General features: G+C 34.4%; 1 protein-coding gene and 1 pseudogene across 9 annotated transcripts in view; one reads left to right on the top strand and one right to left on the bottom strand.

The window, feature by feature from the left end:
* The window catches only part of FUT8 (fucosyltransferase 8), a 391,770-nt gene that overhangs the window by 169,631 nt on the left and 198,692 nt on the right, over nt 1-23,447 (bottom strand). Inside the window, exons 1-2 of one of the 9 annotated variants that reach the window (XM_047736712.1) lie at nt 1,881-1,895; nt 1,727-1,771 (exon numbers count right to left, since the gene is read on the bottom strand). The exons of 7 other annotated variants lie outside the window; for them this stretch is intronic. The gene's annotated coding sequence lies outside the window, so the exon portion shown is untranslated. Of the gene's footprint in view, nt 1-1,726; nt 1,772-1,880; nt 1,896-23,447 lie in introns of those variants that run through there. One more of the 9 variants, XM_047736711.1, reaches the window with a different exon arrangement.
* LOC125104215 (eukaryotic translation initiation factor 1A, X-chromosomal-like) lies at nt 16,856-17,246 on the top strand (annotated as a pseudogene).

Raw genomic sequence — 23,447 nt, 5'->3', positions numbered from 1 at the left:
AATCTAAATAGCTATACAGGCTCATAACCATTAAAGATGTTGAATCTGTATTTATAAATCTTGCCAAAAAGAAAACTCCAGGCTCATATGGCTTTATGTGTGAATTCTACCAAACATATTTATAGAAGACATAACAATGTTTCATAAATTTTTCTAGAAAAGAAAAAAGGGGGAAAAAAGTTTGACAGTCTCATAAAAGCTAAATATATATTTGCCATATAACTCAATAATTCCACTCTTAAGTATTTATAAGGGAAATGAAAACATATGTTCATACAAGGACTTGTACAAGAATGTTCACAGCTGCTTTATTTATAAGAGCCAAAATTTTGAAAAAAACCAAGTATCTACCAACACATGAATGGATAAACAAATTGTGATTTATTCATATAATAGGGTATTATTCAACAGTAAAAAAGGAACAAACTACTAATATATACAATATGGATCAATCTCAATAACATGCCAGGCTAATGACACCAGGGATAAAAAACATACACATTGATATGAAATTCTAGACCAAAGAAATTACTACAAAGGGCCAGGGACTGACTAAAAAGAGGAATGACAGCTACATGAAGGTATGTATTTGATAAAAATCATCTAACTGTACACTCAATATGGGTACATTTTATTGATATAAATTATGCTTCAATACAGCTGAAAAACATTTTAAAAGAAAGTTTAAAACTATCTCCATTTTTTAATGTAATTGAGAATGTCAATAATTGAGAGCTGCTAATTTATTAAATGACTAAATTATGTGTTTGCATCTTGAGTTTCAATGAGTTTTTTCACCAAATCATTGCACATTGTCATTTTATGAAAAAATTCCAAAGGTAATTATTCTTTAGATATAATAAACTTCAATCCAAATGTTAATGCAAAAATTGTATTTTGTATCATTTCAAAATAGTTAAGAATCAACTCAAATAACTAGTAATATAATTAACAAATCATAAACTGTGTTCAGTCTTCTTAGTAGCCTAACCTCCTCCAAACAAAATAAGTAATCACAAATACTCAAATGATGAGTTCCTAAATTATACACTAGTTATTATTATTATAAAATATATAATTCAGAGAGTTGTCTTTAGAAGAATTTATTTTCTTAACTGGAAAGAGGGAAAACCAAATCACTATTACAGACTACCTCTTGAAGTAATTCACTGTAATGAAATGAAATGGAAAATTTCAACAGAAAAGAAAATCATTTATTCAACAAATTTAATTAGTGATTACTATAATGTAGAAGTTAAGTGTAACTATTACATTTTAAAGATACCAGCGTGATAAAGGAAAACGTAAATAAAACTCTTAGAGAAAGCTAGTTATCAATTATAATGTACAAAAATTTGGGTGAGAGGACAGTGAGTTGCTCAGTTGGTTAAGTGTCTGCCTTCAGTTCAAGTTGGGATTGAGCCCCAAGTCAGGCTCCCTGCTCAATGGGGATTTTGCTTCTCCCTCTCCTTCTGCCTCTACCCCCCAAACCCCAATCACGCTCTCTCTCACTCTCTTATGTACTCTCTCTCAAATAAATAAATAAAATCTTGGAGGAAAAAAAAAAAAAAAGAAAGAAAAGTACAAATATTTTAAAAGCCCTGTAACATATAGAATCCAATTCTAGATTAACACAAACCCAAGACTTTAAATATCTTCCCATTTGATCTAAATTCATTTTTAAATTAAGTACTGTTATATATCATTTATTTAAACTACTACTTACTGTCCAGCCTCCATATGGAAAAAGGGAAGTTTTGTGTTTATTAATCTAAGAAAGTGGATAAAAACAAGTAAAAAGAGTATCACAAATTAAAATGGCCCTTTAATGCTAGTTGAAATTTTTAAAAAATGTAATTTTTTTTTAAAAAAGCACTCACCATCCTCTATCATTCGCTATCACAACTCACTGGCTTATTTATTTCCAATACTAAAAGGTATGCACTAGTAGAACAAGGACTTAGAACATGGTGCCTAAAACAGAGTAAGCCCTTTATTAATATTTATTGAATGAAAACTGAAATGTAGAATAAAGGCAGGGAGGAAGAAAGTAGAAAGGGAGACAAGAAGGCAGTGGAGGGGAAAAGGGAGGAGAGGAGAAGTCAGAAAAGGAAATTTTCAAATAGCCCCTACCAAATCTATAAATTTAATTTTCATTCATTACTTATAGACTCATCTATCATACTTTCACACTGCTTATCGGTAAGGTCACAGTATACACACATATGAATTTAAAATTCTAGGTATCCTGAATACATAAGCACAAAATACTTTATTTAAATTCACTGAAACCAGCCAATATCTTAGAAATTAATTTCCTCATTATGAACTGCAAACAAATAATCACATTTATGAGGTTTCTATCAGGAGTATCTCATTCACCTTAATTCAAGATAACACACCAGGCTGTGTTTACTGATGCAATTAATTTGTACTATTCAAATGGGTCAAAAAATCTGGCCTTGGCATCTGTACCTTTGGCCTGAATAGATTAAAACTGCCAAAAAGTAGTAATACTAAAAAATTCAAATAAAATGTATACCCTTACCATTTTATATGACTATCCAGTATTACATAATACATACTTGATTGGCAGTATGATAGAGTAGAAACAGCAACCATTTCAAATTAATGACTGGCTATAAATATATGGGCAGTTTACCCAACTATAAAATTGGAATAACAGTATCTCCGCACCTAATTGTAAAGGTTACATAAAATAATATATGTAATGGTGATTTGCATTAGTTACTACTATTTTTCCCTTGGTCATTAGAAAGTAGGTATACTAGCCTTCTGTCAAGTTCTTACCTATCATGGCACCTTCATTCTTCCTGTTCCTTCCACCTGTACTATAATTCTTTTGGCTCATCATTATAATTCATATCTCTACTTAAATAAATGTCACCTCTTTTCAGAGACAGGCCCTGATAAACTGTATCTATCAATTATGACATGTTAGGATACAAGTTAGAGAAAAATCTAACTCAAAATAACTTTAAAAATAAGGACATTTTGGGGGCGCCTGGGTGGCTCAGTGGATTAAGCCGCTGCCTTCGGCTCAGGTCATGATCTCAGGGTCCTGGGATCGAGTCCCACATCGGGCTCTCTGCTCAGCAAGAAGCCTGCTTCCCTCTCTCTCTCTCTGCCTGCCTCTCCATCTACTTGTGATCTCTCTCTGTCAAATAAATAAATAAAATCTTAAAAAAAAATAAGGACATTTTAATTTCTCAGTAGACAAAAAGTTATTATTTAATTACTCCAAAAATCTATTTTCATCCTTCTGAAAGGCTAAGGCTAGCATTCTTCATGAACAAGTTGGCTGCCTCAATTCCAGCTACATGTAATTATGGTACATACATTACCAAGGAACAATTGGTAATCTCCTTTAGTCCATCTCATTTTAAGGAAGAGGAAACTACCGACAGAAGTCTCCCCTAGAAGATCTGCACATTTTATTATCCAAGACTGACTCACCTGTGCCTCACAAAATCAGTCACTGAAAAGTGGGATGGGATTACCATTATAGCTTTGACTAATCAGGATTTATCCCTAAGGGTAGGTTCCAGAACAAAACTGGGACCCTAAAAGCAAGAAAGAAGAATGGCTACAATACCCTACAAGAATGCTACAACACCTTATCTTTTTAAAAAAGCATTCACCATCCTCTATTATTCACGATCACAACTCACTGGCTTATTTATTTCCAATACTAAAAGGTATGCACTAGTAGAACAAGGACTTAGAACACAATGCCTAAAAACAGAGCACGCCCTTTATTAGTATTTATTGAATTAAAAACTGAATGCATGAATATTACCCGTGTACATTTATTTATTTAATACATATAGTTAAAATCCTAGGCAAAATAAAATTAAAATCAAGCCTTAGAAGAATTAAAACTAAGATTCAAAATCATTTTCATATGTTTATTCATTTCTTTTTATATACAGGAAATGTCAAAACTAGATATTCAGAAAGCAATATATCCAAATATAATTTAAAACCAAAAACTTCCATTCAAGCCAATTCATGATAAAGCTGCAGAATCCAGAAGACCAAATAACGGAAAATAATGAAGCTGAACAAGAGAATTATGTAACATGAAAATAGACTTAGAGAACTCAGTGACTACATCAAACGCAGTAACATTTGTATTATAGGAGTCCCAGAAGGAGAGAGAGAGAAGGGGACTGAAAATATATTTCAAGAAATAGCAGAAAACTTTCCTGATCTGGGGAAGGAAACAGACATACCGATCTGAAAGGCACAGAGAATTTCCATCAAAATCAACAAAAGCAGGCCAACACCAAGACATATTGTAATTAAACTTGCAAAATATAGTGACAAAGAAAAAAATCTTAAAAGCAGCAAGAGAGAAATTCATAACATACAAAGGAAAACCCATAAGGCTAGCTGGAGACTTTTCATTAGAAACTTAACAAGCCAGAAAGAACTGGCAGGATATATTCAAAGTGCTGAATAGGAAAAATCTGTAGCCAAGAATACTCCATCCAGCAAGGTTATCATTCAGAATAGGAGAGGACAAGAGTTTGCCACACAAACAATAACGAAAGGAGTTTATGACCACTAAACCACCTCTACAAGAAATAAAGGGGACTCTTTGAGTGTATAGGAGAGACTAAAAGTATCAAAGACAAGAAAGGATCAGAGAAAATCTCCAAAAATAACAACAAATAACCAAAAGGCAATATATACACATCTATGAATAATTACTTTGGGGGCACCTGGGTGGTTCAGTCAGTTAAGCATCCAACTCTTGATTTTGGCTCAGGTCATGATTTCAGGATTGTGAGAGCAAGCCCCATGTTGGGCTCCATGCTTACAGCTGAATCTACTTGAGATTCTCTCTCTTACACCTTACCCCTTCCCCCACTCACACTCTCTGAATAAATATCTTAAAAAAAAATTATAATTACTTTGAATGTAAATGGACTAAATGCTCCAGTCAAAAGACTTAAGAGTGTCAGAATGGATAAAAACAAACAAACAAACAAGACTCATCTATATGCTGCCTACAAGAGACCCATTCTAGACCTTAAGACACCTGCGGATTGAAAGCAAGATGGTGGAGAAACATTTATCACACAAATGGATGTCAAAAAAAAGTTGGAGTAGCAATACTAGAGTAGTAGAGTAGCAAAACTAGACTTTTTTGTTCTTATATTATTTTTATCCTGCTTTGATATCAGGGTAGTAACGGTCTCATGGAATGATTCTGAATGTGTTCCCTATATTCCCTTATTTATAAAATTTTGATAAAGATCATCATTGTATCTTTAAATGTTTGGTAAAATTCACCAATGTGAAACCATGTGCTGGGATTTTGTGATTCCTAATTCAACTTTCATTCTTATTACAGTCTAAGATTTCCCATTTCTTGGATTCAAAACTGATGATTAGATTGTGGTATCATGCATTTTTAGAAATTATTTGGTTTTTTTCCCCCTAAGTTATCTGATTTGTTAGTATATTATTGTTGATAATAATCTGTTACCACACTATGTATTTCTGTGGTTACCTGTTGTATTGTTTTTTCCATTTCTCATGTTGGTTTTTCAATCTCCTCTTTGGTGCTCGCTTCGGCAGCACATATATCAATCTCCTCTTTGTTTTTTCTTAATGTACTTAAAACACTGTCAATTCTGTGTTTTTTCTTTTTCTTTTTCTTAAATGATTATTACTTTCACTGTTACGTTATCTTTTTATTCTGGTCTCTATTTTATTTATTTCTGATTTTTCTTTGTTATTTCCTTCCTCTAAATTTCAGCTAAGTTTCTTCTTTTCCTGGTTCCTTGTGGTATAATATTTATTTGAACTTTCTTAATATGAGCATTTATAGCATAAATTTCACTCTAACATCTGCTTTTGCTGCAGCCCGTAGGTTTTGGAATAGTGTTTTCTTCTTCTTTTGTTTGAAACATATTTTGATTTGCTGTTTGATTTCTTATTTGGCCTACTGCTTGTGCAGTAGTATGTTAATATTCACATGTTAAATATTTAATATTTCTATTATAGATTTTCCAGCTTTATTTTATTGTTGATCTTTAGTTTTGTATCATTGTGGCAGGAAAATCTATTTGGTATGATTCCAGTTTTCTTAAATTTGTAGTATTTGTTATGTATCTTTTTTTTTTTAAATGTCTCTTTTTTTTTTAGTGGGCAGAGAGGCAAGCAGAGAGAGAGAGAGGAGGAAGCAGGCTCCCTGCGGAGCAGAGAGCTCGATATGGGACTCGATCCCAGGACCCTGAGATCATGACCTGAGCTGAAGGCAGAGGCTTAACCCACTGAGCCACCCAGGTACCCCTGTTATGTATCTTTTTATGTGATTTAACCAGGGGAGTCTTCTGTGTGTATTTGAGGAAAATATGTATTTTATTTCCTTAGATGGAATGTCTTATATGTATATATATGTGTGTGTGTGTGTCTTTTAGAACCATGTACTCTGAAATACACCACAGGTAGAAAATGTTCTTGTTGAAAAAAAAGTAGTAACTTTAACTAAAGGTGCTCATTGAAAATAAAGCATATCAGAGGGGGAGTTGGTTGGGGGGGAATGGGTAAAACAGGTAAAGGGGATTAAGTGTACATTTCTAATGATGGAGGACTGAGTAATGATGCATATATACAGTGCTATAGAACTGTTGACTCACTATACTGTATACCTGAAACTAATCATAACACTGTATCTTAACTGTACTAGAATTAAAGTTAAAAACTTAAAAAAAATTACTTTAATAGCTAAAAAGGGCAGACAGATGTACTGAAAAATTCTAAGTCATACAGGTCATGAAGAGAGATTCACAATCTTTCTAGAGAACTCTTTATAAAAAACAGATTAAAAGTCAGATTCAAATAGAACGAGAGATTCAAAAGTGTAATGAACATTTTATGTTACAGAAAATTCTAGTGGGACATATTTAAAAAATAAACACACATTTTAATCTTCATATCAGAGGAATAAAAGCCCTTTAGAGGCTAATCTTTGCTACTGCATGTATGGAGAATATGATGATGATATTATTGGCTAATAGTTCACTAATATGTGAGCCAGATAGGTGGCAGAGAGAAAATTTATATGTCCTAAAAAGAGAAGTTCAAATAAGTTATGGGACAGCCACTGGTGAGATACTATTGCTCAGTTTAATGAAGACAAATACACACAACAATGCAGGATGCAGAGGATTTAATGTTGACAGGTATGTAGTATGATGCCTTGGAAAACCCTAAGCTCTAAGGTCAGACAGAACTGGGTCTAAATCCTGTCCATACCAATACAGAATTGGGCCAGCAAGGAATTAAGCATGGCATCTTATTTTCTCTGAGCCTGAATTTTTTTTAAGATTTTAAGATTTTATTTATTTATTTGAGAGAGAGCACAAGTAGGGTGATGGGCAGATGAGCAGACTCTCCACGAGTAGGGAGCCTGATGTGGGGCTCAATCTCAGGACTCCCTGATCATGATCTGAGCTGAAGGCAGATTGAGCCTGAATTTTTTATCTTTGAAATGAATGTAGTAATTGCTAGCATAGGGGGCCCATCATTCTAAAGTGTAATGATGATAACAGCTATATTTATATAGTGCTTCTGAGTGCAAGGTACTTTTCTCAATACTTCACAATTATAATACTATTTAATCTTCTCAACAACCTCCTGATGTAAGTACTATTATCCCTATTTCACAATGGAGGAAATTAAGGCACATTGAGATTAAATAACTTTTCCAAGGTTGTAAAGTCAGTAAGTGGCAGAACCAAAACCAATGATAGCTATTTTTGGTTACTGTTAAGAATAGCTTGCTGACTTTAAGAATTACAAGGGAGTCTAGAAAGTCTCCTTCCACCTAAAGCAACTATATCACTAGATTATTTCAAGTATAATTCAATTCAGAGATTGAAAGACCTCAAACTTTTCCTCCCAAATAGCACACTATTAGGAAAACTAGATAAAACAATTCCACTTGACTTAATTTTTTTTTACATTTAAAGTATAGTGAAGTGACTTTTGGTTCAATTCCAAGATTAAAGACAGACTTCTCTCTATCCCTCCCACTAAGAACAGCTAAAAACCCTGGACACTCTATATAAAACAAGTACAAGAAGACTGTGAAAGACAGAAAAGGCAGAGCTGCTAATAATCTAGGGACTAAAGCAATAACATAGCAGTGAGTTTTGAGTTTTCTTTTTGCCTTATATATCCCAGAAGGTAAAAAGAACAGAAAGACCAAAAGAATAGGTAAATATAAAAGAATTTCCTTTCTTTTCTTGACTTTCTACATTATGTTTTGATAATTTCTGTTATGGTTTTAAGCACATGTAGAGGAAATTTAAGACAATTATATTGTAAGTGAGAGAGAGTAATGGGACTTCAGAGAGGCAAAGTTTCTATATTTCATTCAAACTGGTAAAACATCAACGTTGAGTACACTTTGATAAGCTATGTATCTTTCAGGTAATACTTAAAGCAACTACTAAAAAAAAATCTATACAAAGATGTACACTCAGTAACATTTAGCAATATAATCATTAGAAATTTAATAGAGAGGAAGGTTTACAATCAACTGCGTTTGCCCATTTCATCTACTTTCTAGCTGTGACTGCAACCATAGTATTTAACCTCTTTGTAAATTGGTCAGTAACATTCATTTCAAACCAATTAGAGTTAGAACATATTGGCTATAACTATTATAGCTATTATTTTAATATTTTGATTGAGACTATTAACCCTTATTTACTTTGCTAGTTTAAATGAATATTTATCGTAGTCTTGAACTGAGATATTTGGTAAAGTGCTAGTCATGGTGACTAGTATATAGTATGGGCTTGATAAATGAAAACTGTGATCATTTATTAGTAAATAAATGTCCATGGGTTAGCCTTTTTTTATTCCCATAGACTCTGAACCAAAAGATCGTATAACTTCCTTTACATCAGTCTTAGAAATTATTTTTAGGATTTGACACCAAAGCAAAGGCAACAAGAGTAAAAATAAACAAATGGGACTACATCAAACTAAAGCTTCTGTATAGCAAAGGAAACCATCAATGGGATAAAATATGGAATGGGATAAAATATTTACAAGATATATATCAGATAAGGGATTAATATCCAAAATATAAAGAATGCATGCAAGTCAATAGAAACAAGCCAAACAATGTATTTTAAAAAACGGACAGAGGATCTGAATAAATTTTGCCAAAGATGATATACAAATGGCCAACAGGAACCTGAAAAGGTGCTCCACATTACAAATCATTAGCAAAATGCAATAAAACCACAATGAGGTATCACCTCACACCTGGTAGAATGGCTCTTATCAAAAAGACAAGACAACAAGTGCTGGTGAGATCATACAGAAAAGAGAACCTTGTGTACTGCTGGTGGGACCATAATTGGATGAAACTACTATGGAAAACAATATGAAGTTTTTTTCAAAAAATTCAAAATAGAAGTACCATATGATCAGCAACTCAACTTTTGGGTATTTATCCAGAGGAAACAAAATCGCCATCTTGAAAATATATCCGCACCACCACTTTCATTGCAATATTATTTACAATAGCCAAGACAGATAAACAACCTAAGTACCATCGACAGATGAAGGGATAAAGAAAATGTGGTATACAGTTGACTCTTGAAACATTAGTTTGAACTGTACAAGTCCACTTATTCAGAGATTAAAAAATATATTTAAGGGGCGCCTGGGTGGCTCAGTGGGTTAAGCCGCTGCCTTCGGCTCAGGTCATGATCTCAGAGTCCTGGGATCGAGCCCCGCATCGGGCTCTCTGCTCAGCAGGGAGCCTGCTTCCTCCTCTCTCTCTGCCTGCCTCTCTGCCTGCTTGTGATCTCTCTGTCAAATAAATAAATAAAATCTTTAAAAAAAATATATATATATATTTAATATACTTAAAATATATATTAATTATCATATTTGTGAAACATAGATGGACCTTTGGGGGCATTATGCTAAGTGAAATTTAAGTCACACAGAGAAAGACAAATGCTGTATGATCTCACTTAAATGTGGATCTTAAAAACACTCAAACTCATAGATGATACACAGAACAAATTGGTGGTTACCAGAGAGGCAAGGGCGTGTGAGGTGGGCACATTGAGTGTAGGTAGTAAAAAAATACAAACTTCCAGTTATAAGATAACTAAGTATAAGAAAAAAAGACAAAAAACCTCAAAAACCGTAATTTTTTAAAATTAAAGGCAAACTATTTTATTGTTATATATTCCTATAATGCTATATAACTTGTGCTTTCAATTTATCCCCCCAAAAATATTAACTATGATTTACTACCCTTTTACAGATGAGGAACTGCAGCCCACAGGTATTAAGTAATTTGCTCAAAACATTTACAAAGCTAGTTAGTATATGATAAAGTCAGAATATAGGTCTTCTGTCTCTAAATTTAATGCCCTTTTCGCAACACTATGCTGTCAATCAGATATGGAAACATATTTAAAATCACAAAGTTAGTAACTAGAAGATACAGTATTCAAAACCAAGTCATTAAGCCCTATATGCTTAAGATTACATTACACTATTGATACAAATGATTAAAATATAAATCGATGGATGTTCAAGCTCATTAGCATTAAATATACATTAAAGCACATCAAATTAGAAATATTACATATATCAAATTAGCGAACATGTACTAATGACTTAAAAAACTAATGATAACATAGGACACCTGGGTGGCCCAGTCACTGGGTCTCTGTCTTCAGCAAGTAATGATCCCAGGGTCCTAGGATCAAGTCCCATGTCAGTGCTCCCTGCTTAGGGGAAAGCCTGCTTCTCCCTCTCCCACTCCCCCTGCTTGTGTTCCCTCTCTTGCTGTATCTCTCTGTCAAAGAAATAAAAATTTTTTAAAAAGCCTAATGATAATACAATGGAATATTATATTGCCACCACCCAGGGAATTATTATTGAAGAAGATATTCTATCCCATTGAATGGACAGCTAGAGATTTGAAAGTATGTAGTATTTTCCACACCACCTGAGTTCTATGTACTGCCTAGGAAAATCTAAAAATAAAGATAAAAGGAAATAAGCTGACAAAAAGTGACATGAGTAAAGTATGTACTGTAATTAATACTTAGTAAACTTTAAAAAAATTAAATGGACAGAGATATATGGAAAGAAATGAATAGATCCACAAGGAAAAAACAAAGGTAAAAAACTATATAACACATTAAATTACAATGAAACATGACACCTTCTGTAGTCTTTCTAGGCCTGTTATTCCACACAAAACTAAAACACAGATTGGGAAACATGATTAAAGAGACTGAAGGGGTGCCTGGGTAGCTCAGTCAGTTAAGCATCTGCCTTTGGCTCAGGTCATGATCCCAGGGTCCTAGGACTGAGCCCCACATCGGCCTCCCTGCTCAGTGGAAGTCTGCTTCTCTCTCTTCCTCTTCCTCTGTGTGTGTGCATATTCTCTCTCTCTCTCTCTCTCTAGCTCTCTCTCTCTCTCTCATATAAATAAAAATCTTAAAAGAAAAGAGATATTGTAAAATTCTTAGGGAATCTAAACATTTTTTGATCCAAAGCTACTGAATTAAATGGGTCAAATCAATTATTTTGGTGTCACAGAAACCATTAAAAAATGAGAGCCTGAATTTAGTACATAAATGTTTAGAATCATCCATTTGTAAAAGAGTAAAGAATATCAACCATTTAGTGCGTAGCCTCCAAAATAAACTTTTTCAATGTCTTCCACAGAAAATGGCTAATCCAATGTTTTCTAACATTTTTCTTATATTTATCAATCCAAAATTTTGAGAGAAGACATTTGAAGTGTCATTAATAAGCAATTACCATAAAAATCTACAAAACTACAAATACATCATTTAGCAATGGTATAATAAGTTAACAACAATAACCTATAAAAAACTGTTAATACTCTAAAGACAATAATGACTTATGGCCCACCTATCAATTTCACCAGTTTTTCTTACCATCCCCCATATCCATCAAAATGTGATTTGATAAACTATCAATGCCACTGAATTATTAAATATTTTCCCATAAAATAAGTTTCCTGTTTCCTACTAATCTAATAAAATTTCACCAGTATGATCAAAGTAGACCCACAATCCCTTAGTCATTGAGCATTAGCCTCTAATTCTCCTTACATCTTCACTCCTCTCACACAAACCATTAAATCTCAATGGTGCTTTGTTATTTATACTGCTTCCCCTCCGTATAAGAACATGGTTCTGCACATTACAGAATATCCCATCACAAGAGCAGCTTGGCTTAAAAAAGACTGAGGTTTTTTTTCCTTCTTTTGTAGAAGTCATCTAGGGAAAGGCCATGTAGAGATGGTGGTTGCATAGTATCCTCAGGGACTCTCAGGGCCCCAAGTTTCTAACTTTCTCTTTCACCATTCTCCATAAGTGGCTTCCATCATCAAGATCACCTCATAGTTCAAATTGTTTGGTAAAGCTCTGGTTACCATGTCTTCAATTAAGGTAAAAAAGGAGAAACTGAATGGCAAAATGGGATCTCTTCCAGCAGAGTCACTGATCTTTACAAGCACACACACACACACATATTTCTGCTTTTATCTTTATTGCCTGTCACTTATCTACAAAATACAGTCTTTTCTTCAAGGTGTCAATGTACCTACCTTTTTCTTTTTTTTAAAGATTTTATTTATTTATTTGACAGAGAGAGAGAGACAATGAGAGAGGGAACGCAAGCATGGAGAGTGGGAGAGGGAGAAGCAGGCTTCCCCAATAAGCAGGGAGCCCGACATGGGGTCTGATCCCAGGACCCTGGGATCATGACCTGAGCTGAAGGCAGATGCTTAACACCTTAGCCACCCAGGCACCCCTCAATGTACCTACCTTAAAAAAAAAAAAAAAAAAAAAAAAAAAAAAAAAAAAAAAAAAGATGAGGATTCTATTAATGTAGAAGAGAAAAACAGATTTAAGGTTGGGTAGAATACTAACAGCCTGCATCACAAGTTCCTATCCATTTTTCACAGCTTCTAGGTAACCCTTGATAGTGGGAGAAATTTTGTGTCATATCTTTAATCAATACAGCTAAAAGCTTTCCCCAATATATACTCTTACTTCCTTGGCTATCTGTGGAGTATGGCCAATCCTAAACTGTACTCATACCACAACAGGTACAATAAGATTATAATTCGGAAGTCTTCTTGGATAGGATTTTTCACCTATCACATCTTGTGCACCAGCTGGGAAAGAAAAGTTGATTTGTTTTGTAAAGTGGCCTAATAGAATGCTGCAACTCACTCTGTGTGTCTTGACCAATTAGCAAATCAATGGAGCTCCAGTGTGGTCTCTTTTGTTACAAATCTGGGATCTTATTCCATAGACACATCTGCTGCATGATCACAATTATCATCGATCCCATTATAGTACCTCATTTACTGAACATGTAGTAGGTCCCTGTGCAAAGTGATCTATTTATTCATTCAGACCTCATAATAACCCTATTATGTTTTTTTTGTCCTCATTTTATAGAAAATAAAAATAGCAAATGTTTATTGAGTGTTTAGTATGTGCCAGGCTTACTCAAAGTATTTTATAGATAAGTACTATTATTATCCCTAATTTACAGATGAAAAGGCAGAAAAGTTAGTAACTTGCCCAAAGTCATATAGCTTATAAGTAGCAGAGCCATTGGATACCTGGGTGGTCCAGTCAGTTAAGCATCCAACTCTTGATTTCAGCTCAGGTCATGACCCCCAGGTCCTGCGATTGGCCCCTTCCCACCCCCAAAGTGGAGTCTGCTTAAGATTCTCTCTCTGTACCCCCGCACCTGTGCACATATGAATGTACATGCTTGCTGTCTCTCTCCTTAAAAAAAAAAAAAATAGTAGCAGAGCCAGGATGCAAATCCTCACAAACACTCGAGAGTCAACTCAATTAACTCCTATACTATAATCATAAAATAAGCCAGCAGAGGGTTAAATAACTCACCTAAGAGCTAGATCTACTGTCTTGACTCCAAATGAATCAAAGCAATATGGTTTGACTGACCAAGGGATTATTACTCTTCAAGGGCAGAATTACAAGAGAATAACACTATCAAAATAACAAACATAACCCATAAATTTCAGTGATAAGCAATTGAGGAGGATGAAATGCAGTGCATCCATGCTGCCTAGACACTGCGGCAGGTAGACCCACCTCTTCTAGTAACAGATAAACCCAAAGCAGCTTTGGCAAATGTATCTAGTGACTGTCATACATTAGTCTAGAAATCATTAGTATCTAAAAGATCTTGAATAAATAGATGTCTGCATTTTACAACTGCTGTCAAAAAATTACAGAGTAAACAGTTTTTTGCTACACCACACTCAATGGATATATCTAGAAGTAGTAATTTTAAAGACATCAGGAAAAATATTTTAAGAAATAATAAAAAGTAACAGAATCAGATCCTTTGTTGCCATCTGTCAGAACTAAAAAATTTATAGTTCTTTTACCTATAATCACAACCCTAACTCTCATCCTTTGAGAGATACGTAAATTATGCTATGAATTTCCTTAGTATTTTTTCCTAAGATTAACAAGGTACAATTTTTTTTTTTTAAGGTTTTTATTTATTCGACACAGAGATAGAGAGTATAAGTAGGCAGAGCAGCAGGCAGAGGGAAAAGGAGAAGCAGGCTCTCCACTGAGCAGGGAGGCCGATGTGGGGCTCAATCCCAGGACCCTGGGATCATGACCTGAGCCAAAGGCTGCAGCTTAACCGACTGAGCCACCAAGGCACCCCAAAATGTACAATTCCAATACCAGAGTCAAAAATACCTGTGTTCTCCCTCTCTGAAAAAAAAAAAAAAAAAAAAATGAAAATCCCCCCCCTCACTTCTCCCACTCTCAAATAAATAAATAAATAAATAAGCCTATGTTAAGCCTGAACACACAACATACCAATCACAATGCTACTACTGGCTCATTTTCAAACACTCCCCTAAGAATTTTAAGTCTCTCTTCCAACAACAGCACAGACATATAGTGACTATTAGAAGGAGTATCTTGTACCTAGGACAGTAATTGAAACACTGTAAGCATTAGTGATGAATGAAGCTCATGTCACCAATCGAATCAATTATAAGAGTCATTCACTTTCATGAACACCTCATACCCTATTAAAAAAAAAAAATCAGGCTCAGTATATTGTTCTTCATCAAACACATCCTTTTTTCCTAATTCCAGACTAAATGAGACATTCTCAGTTAAGTTCATACCAGTTCACGTTTATACTCTACTTCCAATTACCAATGCTTTTAAACTAATTAGAGGAATTTTAAAGAATTGAACAGTACTAAATTTACACTATATTTCATTGGATCCTCAAGGGATGAAACATAAAACATATTTTTGTTAGTAAAAAGTTACTATACTGGGGTGCCTAGGTGGCTCAGTTGGTGAAGCATCTGCCTTGGCTTCTCCCTCTCTCTATTCCCCTCCCTCCCACTCATGTGCTCGCTCTCTCTCATAAATAAATAAAACCTTTTTTAAGAAGTTATTATACTAAGTAAGAATTATATTAAGATTTTTTAAAGTTATACTGATTCCTGTTTAAAAAGAAAGAAAGAAAGAAAGAATCATAAAAGAGCCAGTGATCCTCAGTGAGGCATAAAGTACCAGAAAGAATCAGCTATTATAAATCATTAGCGTTACACCAACTTTAATTTAATGCATCACTTGACTGGGAACTAATATTAGATGAAAAGCAGCCAAAGCAGCTTTTATTTATAGCGATGTGTGGAATGATAACAGAAATGTTGTTACTAAAAGCAATTTAATTTAAGCAATATTTAAAAGTAAATTTTTACACATAATGGTATTTGAACACAATTTGAAATGGGAAGGACATATCACTTGTGAAGAATATCATTCCTCATTTTAAAAGTATTAAGAGGTCTCTATTTTTACCACAAGGGAGTAATAGGATCCAGAATTAACTTCCAAATGTAAACTACTAGAAAATTGAATAAACTATGTATCTGACTTTGGACAATAGGCAACACAAAACTGATTCCTTTAAAAAAAAAAGAAGAGGAAGAGAAATCCAAGAGGAGGAAGAGGAGAAGGAAGAGAAGAGGAAATGGAACTGGGAAGACCTATAATTACCTGGGACTCTTTCTGAAAGTACTTTTGAGATTATAGTATGTTGAAGGGGAAACCCTTCTAGTGCATTGCTAAGTTGAAAAGGCAGAAGTCAGAGCACCAAAACAAAATAAAACAATTTTGGGGGGAAAAAGTCCCCGAAGTGAGAGAGTTATGCAAAGACCTATTTTGTAAATTTTAAAAAAGACAGAGAGATAGATCCCCTTAAATTACCTGAATAACAATCTATATATGCATAGGGTGAAAACACAGAAGCCTAAGCAAAAAGAAGTTCTGGGAAGGAAAATTTAACAGGTGCCTGAAGCTGAGTAAAATTATATGATGATACTAGAGCTCACAGAAGGCCAGGAATCATTAGACTTCTTACAAACAAGACAGAGAAGAGTCCTCACTGAATCGTTGGAACATTCAGTAAAGTCCCAAAGAGAGGTCCACCTTAGTATGAGGCTAAGAGAGCACAAGAATAAAGGTTACCTCTAGACCTGCCTTAGAAAACCTTAAACACATTAAGACACATGGAAAGGGAAGAGGGAAGGAAATAAATTTGCTGCTGCTGACTCTGGCTCAGAAAAGCTCAGTCTCAAAACTCTCCCACACCTGCAGAACGCCACTTTGCACAACATGCTGGGTCATCCCATGTGCCATTTGGAAGAACAGCTGCCACTGCCACCATAGGAAAGGAGACTGAGGTACCATGAGGTATTGTCATGACCAAGGATAAAGGTAAAGGAGGTAAAAACAGGTGCAGGGGTAAGAGTGAAAATGAACCTGAAAAAAGCTGGTGTGTAAACAGGATGAATACGAGTATAACCAAGTAATCAAAATGTTGGGAAATGTATAATTAGAAACAATGTGTCTTGATAGTGTGAAGAGATGGCTTGAACAAATACCTAACATTATACTGGTCTGCCAGACTATGAGAATAACAAAGCTGATAAATTTTAAACTACAATGCAGATAAAGGTATAAACCTAAAGGCATGTGGCAAGCTTCCAAAGCCTGCTAAAATAAATGAGACATACATTTGGTGCTGGAGATGATGATGAAATCCAGTCTGATGATACTAGAGACGTTGATAAAGACCATGAGGATATTTAAATTGAACTCAATGTTTTACATTCCAAATTTTCTAAAGATTAAATCCGAAAGGAGGTAAGGCTTCCTTGTCCATTAAAAGTTAACAAGACTTCTGGGGTGCCTGGAAGGCTCAGTCGGTTGAGTGCCTGACTCTTGGTTTCAGCTCCCATCATGACGTCAGGTTCATGGAACTGAGCCCCGCATCAGGCTCCACAACCTGGCGGAGATTCTCTCTCAGCCCCTCTCACCTCTCTAAAATAAATAAATCTTAAAAAAAAAAAAAAGGGGGGGGGTGCCTGGGTGGCTCAGTGGGTTTAAGCCTCTGCCTTCGGCTCAGGTCATGATCTCAGGGTCCTGGGATCGAGCCCCGCATCGGGCTCTCTGCTCAGCAGGGAGCCTGCTTTCCCCTCTCTCTCTGCCTGCCTCTCTGCCTACTTGTGATCTCTGTCAAGTAAATAAATAAAATAAAAAAAAAAATACCAGACTTCAATGTAGCTTAGTCATTTTATCATGGCATCCCTTTCCATAACGAATAGGTGAACTCCTTATGCTCAAATACTCCTGGCAGCAGTTCTTCTGTCTTTTTGATCGATCTCTCATTAGTTAAATAAAAACTATGATACACGTTAACAAGTAACTTTAAGTAGTAAGCTTTTATAGAACCCAGGTACGTTTCATTTCAAAGTCCCCTGTTCTTAATTATAATTCTCTTTTTAAAAGGGGAAAAAAATGGGATGCCTGGGTGGTTCAGTCAGTTAAGCATCTACCTTCAGCTTAGGTCCTGATGGTCCTGGGATGGAATTCCACATCTGGCTCCTTGCTCAGGAGGGAGACTCCTCTCCCTCTGCCATTCCCCCTGCTTGTGCTCACTCTCTGAGAAATAAATAAAATCTTAAAAAAATAAAAAATAAAAAAAGGGGGGGGATGTCTATATGATAGTATACTGGACGATTAATGAGAAAATCCTATTATGCAAAAGAAAATGTTTAGGGTGTAAAGAATATTGGAACAGAGATAACAATATCTGCCTTTCAGATAGGAAAACCAGGGCATTTAAAGGTGAATTAATGGGGGGTAAGAATGGGTCACAGAGCTAGCAAGTATCAAACAGAAATTTCAACCCAGCAACTTGGTTCCAGATTTTACTGCAAGTATGTCTTTCACAGCCAAGTATCTTCCCAGTCAAGAGCAGACATATGAAACAAAAGGATCCCTATCAACAGTCAGGATAAGAAGTAAAAATCTTTGCCATCTCAAGAACACTACTAATTAACAGTGATTTTTGGAAGAATCATTCTACCTAAAGAACTCTCTTGTTTTCTTATGATCTATAAAGACCTTTGCAGCTTGTATAGTAATATGAACTTTAGAAAGTGGGGGAAAGGTGATTCCTTCCAACTCCCCCTCATCATTCATGAATTCATCTGTATTTATCCACTGCCCCACTGCCTACCATATGTCTGACACTATACTAAGTGCCAAGGATGACAAAACAGAGATAATACTCATTTTAGTGGATCACAGAATCTACTGGGAAACCAAAAATGAAACAAATAATTACACATTTCTTATGTTTCTAAAATATGCTGAGCCTACCCCCAACACAGGGATTGTGAACTTGTTGTCTAAAATACCCTTGTCCAAATATGCACCACAGTTCTTTCCTCAGCAAATTCAGGTCATCATCGCTCAACTACCACCTTCTCAATAAAACCCTCCCTGACCTTTCTATAAAAAAATGGTATACTTCCCACTCCAACATTCCCTATCATCTTCCTTCATGTACTTACTTTTCTCTAGAATACTTATCACCATCAAACACACTTTTTGTTTAGTATCTGTATTCCCACCAGAATAAAAGCTCCATGAGATCAATAATTTTTGTCTATATTGTTTAGTATCATTCAGTCTAGAACAGTATCTATAATATAGCACACACTGAATATTGCTGACTAATGAATAAATGAGTGCAATGAAGTAAAAAGTCCAAGAATAGTGACAGTGTATAAAAGAAGAAACCATTAATTTTATTTAGACTAATAGACACTTATTATTTATATACATGTCATCATGTAATAACTAAAATACCATTTATAAGTGCTAGCTATCATTCAAGTATATGATATTAATTTAAGCATTTTGTTTCAGTTTTTCTGTAATTCCTTTCTTATATTTTTAAACAGTTAAAGTCTATATAATAATAATTTACTGATAAAGAGGTTCACATTTTTATTCTAGAAGGGAGTCAACATCTAACAATATTATTTATTCTTCATTCTATCTATCAACTATCCCACCTTAAAAAATGACAATACGAGATGCACTATTCTACCTGGGTTTGATATTACCATACTCATTGAACTAGAACAAGCATCTTATTTTTCAGAAATGGAAAACTAAAAATCAAGAGAGAGAGAGAGAGAGAGAGAAAAGGACCTATAAAAATCACCTTCCAAGGTGTATAGTTTTTTTTGCTTCATATGCTCAGTGTGTGAAGATTTTATACAATTACGGCACTTACAGCTAAACATCTAGAAAAAAATTTGTCTCAAATTTAGTGTATCATGGTCCATAGGACTACGTAGCCTGACAAAACTCTTGTTTTGACGAATGATACTTTTATTTATACCTAAACAACATTAACCTATCATTAAAACAAGTATTTAGGGGTGCCTGGGTGGCTCAGTGGGTTAAAGCCTCTGCCTTCAGCTCAGGTCATGATCTCAGGGTCCTGGGATCGAGTCCCACATCGGGCTCTCTGCTCAGCGGGGAGCCTGCTTCCTCCTCTCTCCCTCTTTGCCTGCCTCTCTGCCTACTTGTGATCTCTGTCAAATAAATAAATAAATAAAATCTTTAAAAAAAAAAAAGTATTTAACAATAATCATTTTAAAAAGATAAACAGACCTTGAGACACAGTTTTCAAATTCAATCACCTATCATTTGAAACTCCAATAATCAGTCAATATGATCTTCCAGAAGATTAAAAAAAAAATAAAGTTGCTATAGTATTTCTAATGAAATGAATTTGTTAGAATAATCTGTGTACAATGGAATTTTTCAAGAGTTCCCTAATTTGTCCTGATAAAAATACAACTTATTACAAGAAATTTGGAAGAAAATACTCATGAAGAAATAATTTAGTATGATCTGCCATATTATACTGTGAAAACCTAAGAATATTAACCAACTATATCCAGGACTCCCAAAACGCATGTATTCTCTCCCCTAATTAAGAAAACCAGGCGCACCTGGGTGGCTTAGTCAGTTAAACATCTGACTTTGGCTTAGGTCATGATGCCAGGGTCCTAGGATCAAGCCTGGCTTTGGGCTCTCTCCTCAGTGAGAAAACCGCTTCTCCCTCTCCCTCAACCCCGACTCATGCTCTTTAGTTCGCTTTATCTCAAATAAATAAACCTTAAAAAAGAAAGAAAGAAAGAAAAAATCAGTAATCGTACTAAGCAAAGAAGAAAGCAAAAACAAATCTTCATATAAAAAATACAGTTAAATCTAACATCTACTAATATCTATATCCAAACTAAGTTTTCAAACAGAAAAAAGAATGGTCTCAGTTCTCCATCTTTCAATTATACGGACATTCCTCAAAGTATCTATAAAAACTAAAATTACTATAAAATAGTTTCTTACTATTATACACATTTTAAAATGTTACTGTTTATTTTAAAAAATATACCCTGTGAATATTAAAGATAAATATTAAATGTTAAAGGTAAGTATTTCCTTCTGGTTAACTTTCATTCTCCAGAAAGAAAATATGGAATTCCTTAATGTTGATACATTTTATATTTACAGGACAATGGACCATCAACCAGTAACAATGTCTACTGATACAGGTATTAAGTTTAAAAATCAATTTATACTAAAACATTTAAATTAGCTTAATTATTTTCAAATTATGGTACATGATTACTGTAAAACAAAAGAAACAATCACAGAAATGCATAAAGGATAAAGAAAAGTTCACAGAAAATTTATCTTTTGAAAGAATAATTCATGGATTACCATTTCTGCACCATCTCTCAAGACATTTTACTTAAAGATAAACAGTCTTACATTAAAGGATTCATTGCACACATCCTATTCTATAGCCTACTTTAATTCATTAGGTAAAGAACACCTTACATGTATATATCTTCACATGTCATTACAAGACCCCAGTGTATACTACATTCTATGTATTTCTAATAAACTTACTTAACCTTTTTCCCTATTAATAGATACTTGGTTTATTTCCATTTTTTCAGTTTTTAAAACAAACTATTTATAATACAATGATCAGGACACTCCATACTTCTTCACTACAATGCTCCTTACTCCAAAATCTTCTCCAGAAAACAGAACAAGTTTATTCAAATATTTTTAAGTGCCTATTATGTTCTACTCACTGTTCTAGGCAATCTAAGTTCCAACAGTGTAGGGACTGATTCTGTTTTAGTCATTGCTTTATTTCCTGTGTTTAGTGATTGTCTGATACATAGTAGACTATCATATATGTGTTGAATGAATGGATGATTATGCTTCTTCATTCAACCCTTCAGTATTTTAAGTGTTGACTTTGAAATTAGTTCAGTTTTCTTTCTTTCTTTCTTTCTTTCTTTTTTTCACTCTGCAGAGTAATAAGCCTTTAAATGTCTATCATTCACAATTCAGGCTCACTAAGGGGAGTCAAGGAGATGAATATGGAGGAAGAAACAGTACTATAGCATCAGCTTTTGGAACCTCTGCTCAGCTGCATTTAAAATGTTTAAAGTTCCTTTTGAGCTTCAAAACATCATCCATAGGAAATGTGAATCTATCTAACAGCTAGCTGTATGTTTTCCTTTGGTCTAACATTTCCATGGAAAAAGAGTAGTAACACTCTCTAAAAGTCCAGCTGGCACACACAGAGAAACCTTAAAAATCCAATTAAACTACAAAATTATGATGAATTCATAAAGGATTTATTTTGCTTTTCCAGGAAAATACTTTGAGAAAGAGAGAAAAAGACCACTGTAATACCAAAAAATAACAAAATGTTTATATTTATTTCAGCTTGTAAATTTACCATAGATCTGTTGAGAAGCCTTATTTAGAGGTTATACATGCCTATTCTGTTTTCTCTCATTTGGAAAATCCAGGTACCACAGAGATTAAATTAGAATCACAAACCTGGGAAGAACCTTGAAACATATAGAATTCAACCTTCTGCCTTTTACTCATATACACTTAAGCCAGTTTACGTACATAAGCCATGTATCCACAACAAAGAATTACCCAGCTCACAGTGGGTATGGGGACAGGAGATGTGATAAAGAGTTAAGGTGGGGGACGCCTGGGTGGCTCAGTTGGTTAAGCAGCTGCCTTCGGCTCAGGTCATGATCCCAGCGTCCTGGGATCGAGTCCCACATCGGGCTCCTTGTTCTGTGGGGAGCCTGCTTCTCCCTCTGCCTCTGTCTGCCACTCTGTCTGCCTGTGCTCGCTCTCTCTCTCTCTCTGACAAATAAAATAAAAAAATAAAATCTTTAAAAAAAAAAAAAAAAAGAGTTAAGGTGGAAGTCTGGGAAAAGAAATGTTGAATCATTCTAAGAATGTTTTCATTAGAGAAAACTGTTTAGAGGAATGTCATGATCCAACTTCCATTTTAGTATGATCTCTCTAGAATTTATGCTCGAATGTTAAATGCATATGTTAAATATATATGCTTGAATGGAATATCCAAGTTGATTACGGTCAAGTATTTTGCCTCTTAATTGGTGAGAACAACATACAAAAATTTAGTGAAGTAGGATGCTGGTTTGTATTAGATTGTAAATACCTTTTCAACTCCAAAAAGCATATGCTACCAATCAGGGTATTTTTATAAGCACACCCTATTATTATTATTAAAATATACACCCTATATATTATTATTTGATTGTAACTTCAAAAGAGTGTATCATGATTTTATGACTCTTTATATCTCCACTATTTAGAATACACAAAAGGTATTTAATATTCACTGATGGCACTGAAAATATAGATATTTATCTAGTCCATTTAAATAGAATTTCATTACCACAAAAATTTTTCAATATTAAAATATATATAAAAACATATTACCACATTTGAATAGATAACTTAGACATCAATGTTCATAGCAGCATTATTCACAACAACCCAAATGTCCACTGACAGATGAATGGATAAACAAATGTGGCACATTCATAAGATATTATTCATTCTTAA

Source organism: Lutra lutra, chromosome 7 (genome assembly GCF_902655055.1).
Source record: "Lutra lutra chromosome 7, mLutLut1.2, whole genome shotgun sequence".
Taxonomy (NCBI): Eukaryota; Metazoa; Chordata; class Mammalia; order Carnivora; family Mustelidae; genus Lutra; species Lutra lutra.
This window is presented reverse-complemented; position numbering and strand designations above follow the sequence as displayed.